Source organism: Hibiscus syriacus, unplaced genomic scaffold (genome assembly GCF_006381635.1).
Source record: "Hibiscus syriacus cultivar Baekdansim isolate YM2019G1 unplaced genomic scaffold, ASM638163v2 tig00110339_pilon, whole genome shotgun sequence".
NCBI lineage: Eukaryota > Viridiplantae > Streptophyta > Magnoliopsida > Malvales > Malvaceae > Hibiscus > Hibiscus syriacus.
Window position 1 is genome coordinate 246,945 of NW_024062692.1, and position 15,443 is coordinate 262,387.

Genomic DNA, 15,443 nt, shown 5'->3' on the forward strand with positions numbered 1-15,443 from the left:
GCTTTTTCGAGAAAGAAAAGAGTGTTCGATTTTTTTAAAATGTTTTATTATATGGGTAAACTACACTTATTTATCACTATATCTTTAATTTTTTAAATTTATTCACTAAACTTTCAAATTGCTCATGTTTTGGTCACTCTGATTACATGGGTCACTTTGCCTCGACCCCTAAGCCTGAATCTAACATTCATTTTGTCAGCTTTAAAGCCCATGAATTGGAGATCAAAAGTGACGAAACCGAAATGTTTCAGTCGAGATTCACGGATTTTGGGATATTTTCTAGTGAAACAATCATCAGATTCGCAGTCAGCGTGTCAAAGCGAATCTCTCAATACAATTTGGGATTAAACGGATGTTAATTCTAAAGGTCGAAAGTGGTCGACGATTACAAGAAGGGGCGATGAATTCTTTTTAAACTTAATAATAATAAAATATGTCATGTCATAGAATAATAATAATTTATAATTTGTAATGACCAAAACATGAATAATTTAAAAGTTTAGTGAGTAAATTAAAAAAAATTTAGAAGTATAGTGAGTGAAATATGAGACATAGTAAAATTTATTGGTGAATGGTGTAGTTTACCCTTATTATATTTAAGGTTTAATAAAAAAGTGTCCAATTATATTTTTTTTGTCGTTTAGGTGCTAAAACTTTTTTTCCGATAAATTTAAGTGACATCACAAACATTATTATCTTAAGTATCTTGATAGTAACTATCGTTATAAAAAATTCATTAAATGACACATATTACATTCAGGTAATTTTTAAAATTTTTATTTTAAAAAAACTTAAAAATATTATATTATATTTAAAAAATCTCTAATTTTTTTTAATTACAAACTCCCTCACCGTATTTGGTATTATCGACCAAAGGCCAAATGGAGTAGAAGCCCCCACCTTTGCATAGCAATCCCCATCCCCCCCCCCCCAAATCTCCACCACGTAAAAATTAAGGATTTTAGTTATTGGGGTATTTTTTATAATTTCAAAAAAATTAAGTTATATATATATATATATAATTTAAAGTTTTTATTTGAAATAAAATTTTAAAATTATATAAATGTGACACGTAAGTGTCTCAACAGTTACGACTGAGACGCTTAAAATGATAACGTTTATAACGTTAGATACCTAAATTGACCGAAAATAGTTTAAACACCTAAATAGAAAAATGTATAGTTTAGAGACTCTTTTTAAATTAAGTCTATATTTAATTCGTATTTATTTTGAGGGTAAACTATACTAATGACTACTTAACTATTACACTTTCACTTTAACCATTAATCTTTAAGTTTTATCTATCAGACTATCTAACTATTTAATCGTATCCAATTAAGCCACTTACAGTTAACATTTAATGGGGTTATGATGTGGTTGTTAAAAATTGGTATAAATACACATTAAGTCTTTAATATTTACATATTATATCAATTTAGTCATAATTTTAGTTCAATTTAATAAATTTATCTTCCAATCAACCACGTCATATTTACATATTATGACTAAATTAATATAATGTATAAATATTAAGGATCAAATATATAATTATACCAATTTTTTCTACATCCGTTAAATATTAACGACAAGTGGTTTAATTATAGACAATTAATTAGGTGGGTGATCTGAATGACAAAATTGAGAGATCGATGGTAAAAATGAAAGGGGACAATAGTTAAGCAATCATTAGTATAGTTTACCCTTATTTAAAAAAAGGTTAGGATAAACTACATATTTAATTACCCACCTATTCCCACAATTTCGTTTTGGTCACCCAACTATTTTTTTTTTTAAATCATATCTAACGTTATGTTTTGGTTTTATTTTGGTCAATCATCGTTAAAAAATTAATAGTGACGCTGACATGTCACCATAAGGTAATGTCGTCATTGTTTAAAAAAACAAAAAAAAGCTTTCATATCAACAGTTCTGTTTTTTAACAACATGTGAGCGAAACGGAACCAAAACATAGTGTTATGTATGTTTCTGAAAACAAGACATTTAAGTGACCAAAACAAAATCGCAAGAATAATTAGGAGACTAAATACTTAGTTTACTCAAATTTTAATAGTGTTTTATTTTGAATATTTAATTTTTGAAATACTTTAACAAACTTTTATATATTTGATCTTTTAAATAATATTTTAAAATTTAAAGTTATTTACTTGAAAGTTAAATAAATGCTCGAATTTTATAAAAAAAATTAAATAGACATTTAATTTTTAAAAGAAATAAATTAAGTTATTTATTATATCATCATTCACATGTTAATTATCACGTCAATGCATATAAATTGTCATATCAACATAATGAACTATCACATAATATTGTATTGATTAATAAATTGAATTAAATAAAAATGATAAATTTAACTATTTTCTTTTAAAAAAAATACAATGAATTTTCACACACTTAAACTATTTTTCTAATCATAATAATTTAATCAAGTATAAAATAAATATTTCATTATTATCCATATATTTGAGAATTATTGTGAAAAATGTAAAATAAATATATTTAAAATTTTCACTTAAAATCTTATTATGATTTTGTTAATTGTTGTCATGCTCTTTTTTTTAATAGTATAAAGTGATTATAAGATAATATATGTTAAGAATTTTTTGAATTTATTAATAATACACATATATGTTACAGACACAACTACTTAAACTTAAATCCTTAAAGAGAATAATACTCCTTTTTTACTATTATTCAATAAAATTTTGTTGTATGCATTTCTAAACCGATGTTGGGTTGGGTGAGAAATGAAATATTGTATAATATACATGCTACAACTTCAGTGGTGAAGGGAATTGTTGGTACCTCTCGAGGTCTCAAGTTCAAATATCGTATATATAAAAATATGAACATTCATTGTCAAAAGAATTAAAAATGACTTTAAACATATACCACCTTTTATTCACACTAAATTTATTTATAAAAAACTTCCAAATATTTGGCAGTGAATGTTACCTAATATTCCAAATATTTGGCAGTGAATGTTACCTAATATTTTTAACCATTGCTATTCGCAGTTAAAGGATGAATATAATTGTAAAGCTAATTTAGGATTAATTTATGTTATAGAAAACAACTTCAGGGACTAATACACTCCACAAAAAATTCAAGGAAGAGATTAAGTTTTATCTTTTGTTATATATATATATTTTCTTTTGTTTCACAAAATTTATTGTAATTTATTGACAACGATATGTTTATTAGATCTGAAGTAAAAGTAAAAGTGAATGTTGACGTCCTTAGGTGGTGTTTGGTTGGATGAAATCTCTTGAAATTGGTGGTAATTAAAATCTAATTCCATCAATTTCTCATGTTTGATTCAAGTTTTTCAAGAGAATTGAGATCCGTGATGGAATTCAATTCCATCAAATTAGGGAAAGTGAATTCTATCAAAAAATAGATGGAATTCAATTCCCTTGTTGGAGGGAATTGAAATTTGGCCATACTACCCTCATCAATTCTTTAGTAACTTATTCATATATTCGGGTCAGGTCGGGTCGGGTGAAACTTTATTTTCGTCGGGTCGGATCGGGTTTTTTTACATGTGATATTCGGGTCGGGTCGAGTCAGGTTTGGGTTTAGGGTGAAAAAAACCGGACCGACCCGAAAATATATATAATTCAGGTCGGGTCGGATTAAGTCACTGTTTTTATTAAATAAAAATAATTTTTTATTATTTCGGGTCGGGTCGGATTTCTAATTCATATATTCGGGTCGGGTCGGATGAAACTTTATTTTGTTCGGGTCAGGTCGGGTTTTTTAAGTGTGATATTCGGGTCGAGTCGGGTCGGGTTTTTTTAAGTTTGATATTCGGTTCGGTCGGGTTCTGGTTTAGGGTGAAAAAAACCGGACCAACCCGAAAATATATATAATCTGGTCGGGTTGGATTAAGTCACTGTTTTTATTAAATAAAAATAATTTTTTATTATTTCGGGTCGAGTCGGGTCGAATTTCTAATTCATATATTCGGGTCGGATGAAACTTTATTTTGTTCGGGTCGGGTCGGTTTTTTAAGTCTGATATTCGGGTCGAGTCGGGTCGGGTTTTTTAAGTGTGATATTTGGGTAGGATCGGGTCAGGTTCGGGTTTAGGGTGAAAAAAACGGACCGACCCGAAAATATATATAATTCGGGTCGGGTCGGATTAAGCCACTGTTTTTATTAAATAAAAATATTTTTTTATTATTTCGGGTCGGGTCGGGTTGAATTTCTAATTCATATATTTGGGTCGGGTCGGATGAAACTTTATTTTGTTCGGGTCGGGTTTTTTAAGTGTGACATTCGGGTCGAGTTGGGTCGGGTTTTTCTAAGTGTGATATTCGGGTCAGGTCGGGTCGGGTTCGGGTTTAGGGTAAAAAAACCGAACCGACCCGAAAAAAAAATATAATTTTACCTTATATATTTAGTAATAATTATAATAATACCCCTCTATATATAATTTTTTTCAATTAAGTTAATATTTTTATTGAATAAAAATAATTTTATTATTATTTTGATTCGTGTCGGGTCGAGTTTCTAATTTATATATTGAATAAAAATAGTTTTTGGTATATTTTTGGTAACTAATTAACATACTCCGATTGGAATGTATCGAAATATTGTTCTATCTTTTGGTAACTTATTAACATATTTTGATTGCGATGATTTTAACTTATAATGTTTATTAACATGATTTTTATAATTTATTGAAATGAATAATCAATCAATAAAATGAAAATTTAATATTTTTTTAATTTTTTATAATATATTACTACATATAAGTTGTAAAATAAACTAAAATAAAGCAAAAAAACAAGAAGGACAATTCTATCATTTTATATTACTGAAATCAAATTCATCTGACATATCTGCGAACCAAACATAATATGGAATTAGATTCCAATTTCATTTCCTGCCAACCAAACAGAATATGGAATTGGATTCCAATTCCTACAGATTCTAATTCCTTTACAGATTCCAATTCTCTCATAAACATTCCAGCGAACCAAACGCCACCTTAGAGAATTTAAGTTCGAGTAGTGATATCTATAGGGTGTGTATACGTTATCAATAAATTAAAAAAATTTTAAACATGTATTACTCTATAATCACATCACATCAGATTATTCAAAAAAAAAGTTTTTTTTGTTCCTATTACCATTTAAATCCCTTATTTAATTAATAATGAACGATCATCTGATTATTTAAATTGGCGACCAAATAAAGAAAGAAAAAAAATGCTAAATGTATCGTATACTTTAAATTATAGTTTAAATTTTGAATTATTTTTTAACTTAAAAGCTATTTTTTAACTTAAAAGCCATTTTATTTTAATTCTTAAAATATTATATTATATTAATCAAATTATATCAATTTAGTCATTTACATGTTTTAAATGTTCTCTCTAGAAATATTAGATTTAAATAATTGTGTATGTAAGGTACCAATAACTTCAATTTTTTTAAATAAATATTATCTTATAATCACTTCAGATTATTCAATCACGTGTTATAAATCATCAATAAATTTAATATTATTTACATCTTATAAATTTATTTTAATATTATTTACCCTATAAATCATCAAGAAATCCCAATCTTTGTCAATCCAAAGGTATATCATTTAAAACAGATAAAAATCAAGATTTTATTAGTAAATTACAAAAATACGGGCAACAGATGCTGCTTTAGCTCATTAGTAAATAAGCTACCTTTGTTAAGTACCGTTTTTTTCTCCCTTTTTCTTTTCCTTTTCCTACAGCGCTAGTGTCGGGTAATATAACATAATTGATAAAATGGTTTTAATGATTAAATAAAATGTTGTTCTTCGTACAAATCTTAAGTTTGAGTAATTGTAAAAACAAAATTAAAATTAAATTTTGATAGGGATTGAAATATTAAACTATTTAAAAGTATAAAGATTTATTAGGTATTAAACTCAAAATTTAATACGAATCAAGCGATCTTAGTAATTAAGGTATGAGAGTTCATTGTCAAATAGTGGAAAGTCTTTGAATATGTACCATCTTGTATTCACCCTAGATTTATTAAAAAAAATCTAAATTCACAAGATAACATCTAATTTATCTAATATTTAAGCTTATAATGACCAAAATTGTTATCAAACCAAAAAATTTGAGAACATAGGGTTATCTTTTTTACTTCGGTCCTTACTTGATTAAATATTTAATAAATTCTTATATTTTTAATTTAAATATTTATTTTTGCATGAACCAAAATACTATTATACCAAAATCATATGAAATATACAAATTTTAACAGGGGTCGGGCCCCTTTGGGTCCTCACTGTGCTCCGTCCTTGAGCAGTTGCGTCTGTAAGGTATATATGCTGTCAATAATTAAAATAGATTCTAAACAAATACTACATTATAATCATCCTATAATATAAAAAAAATACCAACACAACACATATTCAAGATAAAAAAAACACAGTGGAAAGTCTTAAATGTATTAAAATTTACATAATACATAATATTAACTATCAAAATGTATATAGAAATATACAAACAAGACATGAATATATAAACACCAAAATCTAGCTATAAATGTCTGGTTACAATATTCTAATCGAGCAATGAAAAATAAAAGAAATCTTTGTGTTGAGCCTGCCTCTAGCTTGTGCTTTAATTTAAGGATTACCATGAAGATATTGAATTTGAATCTAGAGTTTTCAACCTGCTGGAAAGTTATTTCTAACTCTTTAGCCAAACTTTTTTTCGTAGATCGATCGGGATACTGGTTTTCCTTGAAAGACTCGTAAAGTCCCTGTTACATAAATGGAAAAAAAATCGATCGAATTGATCGATTTTCAGACGAAGTAAGTATTAACCAAATTAAGCTACAGTTTTCACAAAGCTAAAGCTGGATTATACCAATGTTTTGATCCTGTCACGAGTAATCAAAGTCATATAGAGCACTACATTTACCTGCTTTACAGCTTCCCCTAGTCTTCTATGTGTTGATGAACTCGGTTTTTTACCACCTGAACCAGATTAAGTTGCAACTCCCTTTTCAGAAGCATTTCCATTTGACAATGTTGATGCCGATTCTGCGGTACGTTTCAACCTTTTTCTTGGTGCAGCGGCATCATCGGTCCAATCTTCATCATCACTGGAACTAGAAGGAACATCGCCATATGTCTCCTATATATACCCCAAAACATATGGGAAGTGACTTGACTTGCCATACGTCTCTTGTATAATAATTTAACTTTACATGACACTCGCATCATATAATCTTTTGTAGTCCAACCTGTCATTGTTCCGTTTCATAGAAACAACAGCACCATCTTCTCCGGAAGCTGATTCCATTATTGATAACAGCTCATCATTCAAAAACATGGGTATTCTTCATCTTTTTGGGAAGAATTGTCGTCTGCTAACACAGAACCAAAATCCTCAGTATCAGATGTAAAATTTGAACTTTAGATTACCCAGTTAGCCACATTATCATCATTTGAACCATTAGGATCATAATCATCATCCATTGAGTCATTAGATGGAAGCCCCCCAATAGGGATCGACATTACCGGGTTCTTTCAATTCTTCAGATGGAGAAGTGAAATCATATTGGTCAGAACTTGACTCCTCTCCCTGACCATTCTTACCAGTTTCCGAACCATCTGGATTATAATCATTATCGTCAAGATTATAATCATTATCATCAGAATCATCTGACGGTATGTTATGGTTACGAGAGATTAGAGAAGTAGAGAGAAGAGAACGTAGGAGGAAGAAGTAGAGAAAGAGATGAAGAAATCAGAATTCATTCAAAATATGCATAATGATCCCATTACAGGTACCCGTTTTATTTGTTTACAATAGTACTAGGGAATCTATCTAAGTCAACTGGTTGTCCTGGTCATAACAAATTCTGGTGTCATCTATTTCCTTTGGGCTGGAGGATTGCAGGCCTGTTCTTGCTGCATAGATAATGGACTTCCCTTTTGTATCTATTGTTTTAATAATCACTTGTTTCCCACGTGCACTCTCCTCTATCTTCTAATCCCCAAATTTCCCAATTGATTTACTTGCAATCCCTAACCCTTCCTTAGTAATTCCCAAATTCCTTTCTTCGAGTCTAACTTCTTCTTCTCTGCTTTTTCTCTTGTGCATGACATTACCCCCTCCATGAGTAGATCCTTGTCCCCAAGGATCGAAATTAGGAACCCGAGCCCTGAAAACTATACAAATTTCCCAATTATTGTGACCGAAGTTGAAGTTCGTCCATCTCACAATTAGTTGAGTAATTGTGCAAACGCATTTCTTAACGATCCATTTATCCAAAAACATCTCAAGAAACACTTTCCATTGTCCATCATTTATCACCTGAGAAGGTTCAGTAGCCGCCACTGCCCTTTCGCCAAATTTCCTCTTTAGCCAGTTCTCCCGAAAGAAGAGATGGATTTGTACATGATCTAGTAAGTCAAGTTTGGAAGTCACTTCTCCAATCTTTTCAGTAATCTTAAGATGCATATAAAAACATGCTGCTAATTGAAGATTTCTTTTGAATGCTAGGGTTGCCTGCCTATAAGGTTACATTTGTAGGTATTCTTTTTCCATTTGAAAATGTCATTGGCTGTAACTTGTATCAGCATGTTGTTTCATTATGTTCTGTGTCTGTTGTAGTTGCACTTTAGTAATCTGCCTCCATTGCTCTTTGTATTGTAACATATCTTGAACAATCTGCACTATAAATTCTAAATACCATAACATAGTAGGTGGTTTATCAGACTTCACCTTCACTTCGGACAACCCCTCATCATTGTTTTGTGGAATTTTACTCTCCCGACGCCTCCTAATCTCTCAACTCTCCATTTCAAGGTAGCTAGTTTTCCAACTCTAAGACCCTTAGAAGGAAGAGGTAGAAACCCAACAGCCATACATAGATCGAGGATTTGCTGCTGCCAGATTATAGCACTTCGAAAGATGAAATTCTGAATAGCCCTCGCTATCATTTGAAGGTGAGTGTGCCCCACTGTTCATATCTCCATAATTTCTACATGTAACTTTTAACAGACTTTCAGGTTGTAGTTTATTTTCATCCTCAGTAGTTCCCCTCCCGAAGCCTACATGGAATGCAAGTCTTGCTCCTGAATTTAGAGATATTTTGACTGGAAGAAAAGCGGAAATTGATCTTCCATCACTTTGTCCAATATGAACAAACCCATCTTGAAGATTAAGCCAAGCTTCACTAACATTTAATGTGGCATTCACTTGAGAAAGTATTGTTACCTGCAAAGGCAAGGTACTATCATTGCATGGATCAACAACACGTGTGCTCACATGGACAGAATTGGTGAAATGCAAGGCTATATTCGTGTCATAGATTTGGTGAGTTGACATTCCAGATTCAAGTTGGAGCTCTTGTCCACAATTTGTCTGTAATATCTTGTTCCATAGGCCCCTTGAAGATGACCCATACAAGCCTATCATCAATAGCACAAATATGAATTCCGAGAATTGATGTCACGTCTCTAGTCCAATCTAAAATTTCTATTGCATCATTGAAGAAACTCTGCTGCTCAAAGCCTTGATTATCATTCTTGCTAGCATCGACAGAGTATGTTGTATTAGTGGAACTGTGAGCAGCACTTCCGTATGTTTTCATCTCAAAGGAAGGCGATTCTTCAATCTTCAGACCACCTGCATCAGGATCCCCATCCAATAACTCAAGCAAAGCTTTCTGCCATTCAAGATTTGAACTTGTTTGCTTCAAAGCATGTTTAGCAGCAACAAAATTTTCAGCAAGCTTCAAGGGTTGATTGATCGAGCTCTCAAAATTTCCAGCAGATGAATAAGTACGAGACATCAAAATTGCTTGTGCTTTCTTTGATGGGACTGTCTTTGATGTTACAACTGCCGCTAATCCATCCAAAAAGCTTTGTCTGCTGTCAACCATCTCGCATGGACTTCCAACAGAAAGGGAAGCTCTTCGTTGATTTGTCTCATGTATAAAGGCAGTAAGTTCAAGTGATAAGGTTGTCCTCGCAATGTCAAAGGGCTCGACTTTGAGAGTTTCTTGCATAATCCATTGGTTACTGTTTTGCTGGTCATTTTCTGGATTCATTTGCTCATGTTGACTCTTTTTACTAGTCAAGTGGTAAAAGCATGTATCGATGTTTTTCTGAACCTACACCTTTTCCGAGTCAGCCAACAATTCTTTCCCCTTTTTGGCTTCCACATTTGCATCTTCAAAAGCCAAAGAAGCTGATTCTTTTTCCTGGCCAACAGAGACCTCTAACAAAAACTGCAGAAGTTTTGTCTTCAAAGACGACACGCGTGACAATGGAAGAAGACTTTGGTCTAGATTTCCAATATTCCTCAATTGATATTGGTCCACCCTCCATCCCATATCATAATAAATGGTGGTTCTCTTTCTCAGTTCATCTGGAATCTGCATTCGATTTTGGAGAAGTCTCTGTTTCAGATTCAGCTCCTCCCAAATTTTGGTTTTATCCATGTTGAGGTAAGATTTCAGACTTTGGTATTGATTTAACCAGTGGATGCGTACCCCTTTAGACTCACATTTGCTGAATTTTTCAGCACCACGACTGAGAAGTTTGTCACCACTGCTATGGTTTACGCAATGCTGAAGCTCTAACATTTTCTCAAACATTTTATGCCCTTTGAAATGAAGTATCATAACACCATTGTTGGGGCCACTCTTTACAGTTTCAGCATAACATTTAAGTGGTGGTTCAATGCTTTCTAACTTAGTTTTGGGCATAAAGCAAGCTTCTTCAAGTGTATAGACAGGGTAAATGTTCTTACCGTAAGCATCATCCATTATAGTAGCCTTTATATCGTTTTCCATTGCATGTTTCTGCTCAGTTTCTGTTTCTGCAGGATCTTGACCATCACAGAGGCTGGATGATTCAATGATGAATGGCTCAGCTTCTTTTGCTTGCATTTTATCGAACACCTGAGACACATTACCACATCCCTTCTGTTTTTGTTTTTGCTCACTCATTGTACTAGCCAGAATCTGGAAGATCTGCTCCGTCGATTTCTGTGTTGCATCCATTTCCGTCTCCAAATCAGTTATGCGAGCATTTTGTGCTTCCCACCATTTTGGAGGAGTTTATTTAGCCGTTGTATCCTTTATCATCTTGGTGAGATCGTCAAGCTGCATCTGAATCGCAGAAAGATTAATGAAGTCTGTCATGCCTTGGTTCTTTGCTTCAAGCTGTCAGGAAATGATGTCTCTGAATACCAATTGTTATGGTTACGAGAGATTAGAGAAGTAGAGAGAAGAGAACGTAGGAGGAAGAAGTAGAGAAAGAGATGAAGAAATCAGAATTCATTCAAAATATGCATAATGATCCCATTACAGGTACCCGTTTTATTTGTTTACAATAGTACTAGGGAATCTATCTAAGCCAGCTGGCTGTCCTGGTCATAACAAATTCTGGTGTCATCTATTTCCTTTGGGCTGGAGGATTGCAGGCCTGTTCTTGCTGCATAGGTAATGGACTTCCCTTTTGTATCTATTGTTTTAATAATCACTTGTTTCCCACGTGCACTCTCCTTTGTCTTCTAATCCCCAAATTTCCCAATTGATTTACTTACAATCCCTAACCCTTAGTAATTCCCTAATTCCTTTCTTCGAGTCTAACTTCTTCTTCTCTGCCTTTTCTCTTGTGCATGACACGGTAGTCCAAAGTTAGAGTCCATATTTTGTCCATATGTAGATAGTGTAGCCTCAGGAAAGACCTTCTAATGAAAGAAGAAGCATGATGAGGAAAAAATATAAATATATTTTAGAAAACAAATAGTGAAAAGAAAGAAAATATGTTATTGACCTCCCAATTGTCAGTGAGTGCAAAACATGTTCCTTAAGATTCATTAAGCAATTGGATACAATCAACTTTGCAGTTGCATCCGGGGCATAACCAACCCTCATCATCAGGAGGAACTGTATCAACGTGGTAAAGTGTGGAAAAAGAAAAGCATTAATGACAATAAAACAATTCAAACCCATTTATTATTCAAAACATAAAATGGAAAGTATTTACTGTCTTCTTTTAACAAAGGTGGTTGCAAGCAATATTGATGGAATCCACGGTCACAAGCGCCATCACAGAGTATGATATCATTGTCAGGAGACAGGTATTTGGACCCGCATTTCGCACAAAATATCTGCAGTTAGAAGAGTTCATGTCTAAGCATTTGTACTTCTAAGACACAAATAGACATAATTAATAAGAAAATGACTACTAATATAAAAACAATGATATTAACTATGATTCTCCTACATCCTCACTGTCAATTTGTCCTTCAGAATCAAATAAAGATTCGGGAAGCCTGCCTTCACCACATAATGAATCAATACGTTGAAATAGATCTCTGATTTTCAATTTGCGCCGAAGGTGACATCCTGGTTTTAACTTTTCTAGGCTGAAGGTTACACAAACAATCCAAAGAAACACACATATGTTAGCTATCCATGGGAAAATGGGCAATCAGACTTCTCTGATGACATACACAGATGTAAGGAATCACTTTTTGTTCCAAAAAGGTGACATCTTTGCATTTGATCCAACATTTCAACTTTAATATTCTTCAAAGTCTTTTCTACTCTTCAAATCTCAAAAGTGGCATACTTTAAAATGAGTTGTAGGGATAAAATTCATTCATTGCTTTGGCATCATCTTAATCTATAGCATATCATATTTAACATGGACATAAAATGCATTTTGTTGCATTATCATGACAATTAGTTCATAAACAAAATTGTGTGATAGAACAATAAAATAAACACACCTTAGACACTTCCAGCCATCTGCTGAATATGCAAGAATCAGGCTTTGCTCATAGCTTATCCGAGTCAATAAATATCTAAGATGCCCCCTGATTCTTGAATATTCATCAGCAACTTCTCTTTTTTCCCTCCTTTTTCTTGGCTTACGAGAACCAACATCAGCCAAATTATTGCTCGACTCACTAGGTTTAGATTTCTGTTGCGAATTTGATGCCAAAACCTTTTCATCGCTTGTCAAAGATCTTAGCATATATTCATTTTTTATCATTTCCGAAGTTTGTCCATCCTTGCTTTAGTCAAAATCATTAGACATTTTATGCTTTTCTGCACCAGAAATTTCGGCCATGTCTTCACAATTGATCCCTAGTTGTTGAATGTTAAGATCTCTTGGAGCAAATTCTTCATGGAACTCTACAGGATCAACAAGATAAGTTTTACTGGTTTGAATAACATTGTGTGCTTCTTCATTAACAAGAGAACCTTTTCTGGTTTGAATAACATTGTGTGCTTCTTCGTCAGAAAGAGAACTTTTACTGGTTTTAATAACATTGATTGCTTCTTCACCAACTAGAGAACTTTTACTGGCCTGAATTACATTTTTTGCTTCTTCATCAACAAGAGAACTTTTACAGGTCTGAACAACACTGTTTGCTTCTTCATCAACAAGAGAACTTTTACTGGTCTGAATAGCATTGTTTGCTTCTTCATCAACATGAGAACTTTTACTTGTCTGAATAACATTATTTGCTTCATCAACAAGAGAACTTTTAGTGGTCTGAACAACATTGTTTGCTTCTTCAGAGGGTAACTGTAAACTCTTGCGATGGTTGCTCTTGTTTGTATCTTCAGAATTCAATTGCAAGGATTGATTAAAAACATCCGTAGACACTTTTTCTATACTAGTGAGTATCCTTTCAGAATCAATCTGTTGCCCTTGCTCTGACGATTCACTAAGTTCCTTACATATGTTTCCAGATTCCGAACCAACTGTTGTCTCTGCACTACCTTGTTGGGGACATGAAAGTTCATTACTCTGAGTGTCCTTACTAGAATCTTCTGGTGACAGCCCTAAACTATCAGTAACAGCATCCAGGGACAAACCTTTAGAAAATGGTATTGATTGTTATGCAGGACATGATTCTTTAATTTTAACAATTTCAGAACCATGCTGACGCTTGTGTTCAAGTGTTTTTCTTGGTACAATTTCTTGAGGGATAAAGCTTTGAGTATGATTATGCTCACTGCCTCCTCTAGGAAGCTGTCCCTGATGTTCAGTGGAAGAACCTCTAGCCACATATTCTGAAGATGGTTTGTGAATGCTGGAGCAAGACACACCAGTGTCAATTTCTGCTGATTCATTTTGTGTCATTGCGCGACCGTGTTGGTCTTTATTTTCTGAAAGTCCAGTAAGTAAATATTCACTTCCGATTTCATGCGACTGCTGTGATGTACTTCCTTCAAGGAAAACATGGTTCCCCTCTTTACCCTTTGCTTGTGATGGAGATACACCCATATGTTCAACTTTGATCATACATGTTATAAGACTAGCAATTACCCATACCTGCACCATATTACCACAATAAGTTCTGCAATATAAAACCCCAAAACCATATGCATTTTCCTGAAATTGACAAAAAAAATAACAAGGATTACCTGATCACAATTTATAGGAATGTTTTGTGTAGCGTTCCATGAACCGGCAACAATTTTTCTACAATCCAACCCAGCTAATGAAGCTCTGAGAGGAGAAAATATTACAGGATTCAACATTAAGTAATCGACCAGAATAAGTAAAATATGAAGTATGGAAAGTCTAATTTTACAAACTGCTCAAAAGGAAATAACAATGAAGAGAACACGAAATCATAGCACATTATACTTGTAAACATCAAATTATTATCAATTTTACTACTTAGTTGAGAGAGAGGGAAAAATGAGGCTTGAAACATGCTACGCAAAAGCAATTGCATCATTTCATTCTCATTTAACAAAGAAATTGCTCATCTACAACTTAAATGGTTAAGCATGCACCGAATACCAAGCTTACGTAAATGAAACCTCAACTTAGCACGCATACAGCAACCTTAGCTAAAATTACGAGCTCGCGGAACGAAAAGAAACTATAAAAAAGAAAAGAAAAAACTCAACTAAGATGGCAAACTGCAGTTTTTTTTTTTTGCAGAACAAGAGAAGGAGACAAAAGGAAAATAGAATTTGAAATTAATAGAAGCGAACTTTCTTTGCCATTATTGTTTTAGTTATTATCTTCTTTTTGTTTGCATTAGAACAAAAAAAAAAAAAAGGAGAGGAAGGTGTTAAAGGAACTAACCTTTAATAATTGTGCATTTTGCAAACATAGAGAGGGGAGAGATTTTCTAGCATTGGTGGTGATTGAAGAAAAAAGAGGAGGGAGGAACAACACAGAAGGGCCTTTATTTCTGGCTCACCCTAAAAGCTAGGCCTGTAAACGAATCGAACGCACACGAACGGAGGTATGTTCATTTTTATTCATTTAATAAATAAACGAACACGAACATAAACGAACAAAATTTTTTTTGTTCATATTCGTTCATTAAGGAATATAGCTTGTTCATGTTCGTTAATTTAATAAATAAACGAACATAAACGAACACGAATATAAACGAACATAAACGTTGGAGACCCT

The 15,443-nt window shown here is 32.8% G+C and overlaps 1 pseudogene; it reads right to left on the reverse strand.

The window, feature by feature from the left end:
- Positions 1-6,298: 6,298 nt before the first annotated feature.
- On the reverse strand, positions 6,299-14,334 carry LOC120120531 (annotated as a pseudogene).
- Positions 14,335-15,443: the final 1,109 nt, after the last annotated feature.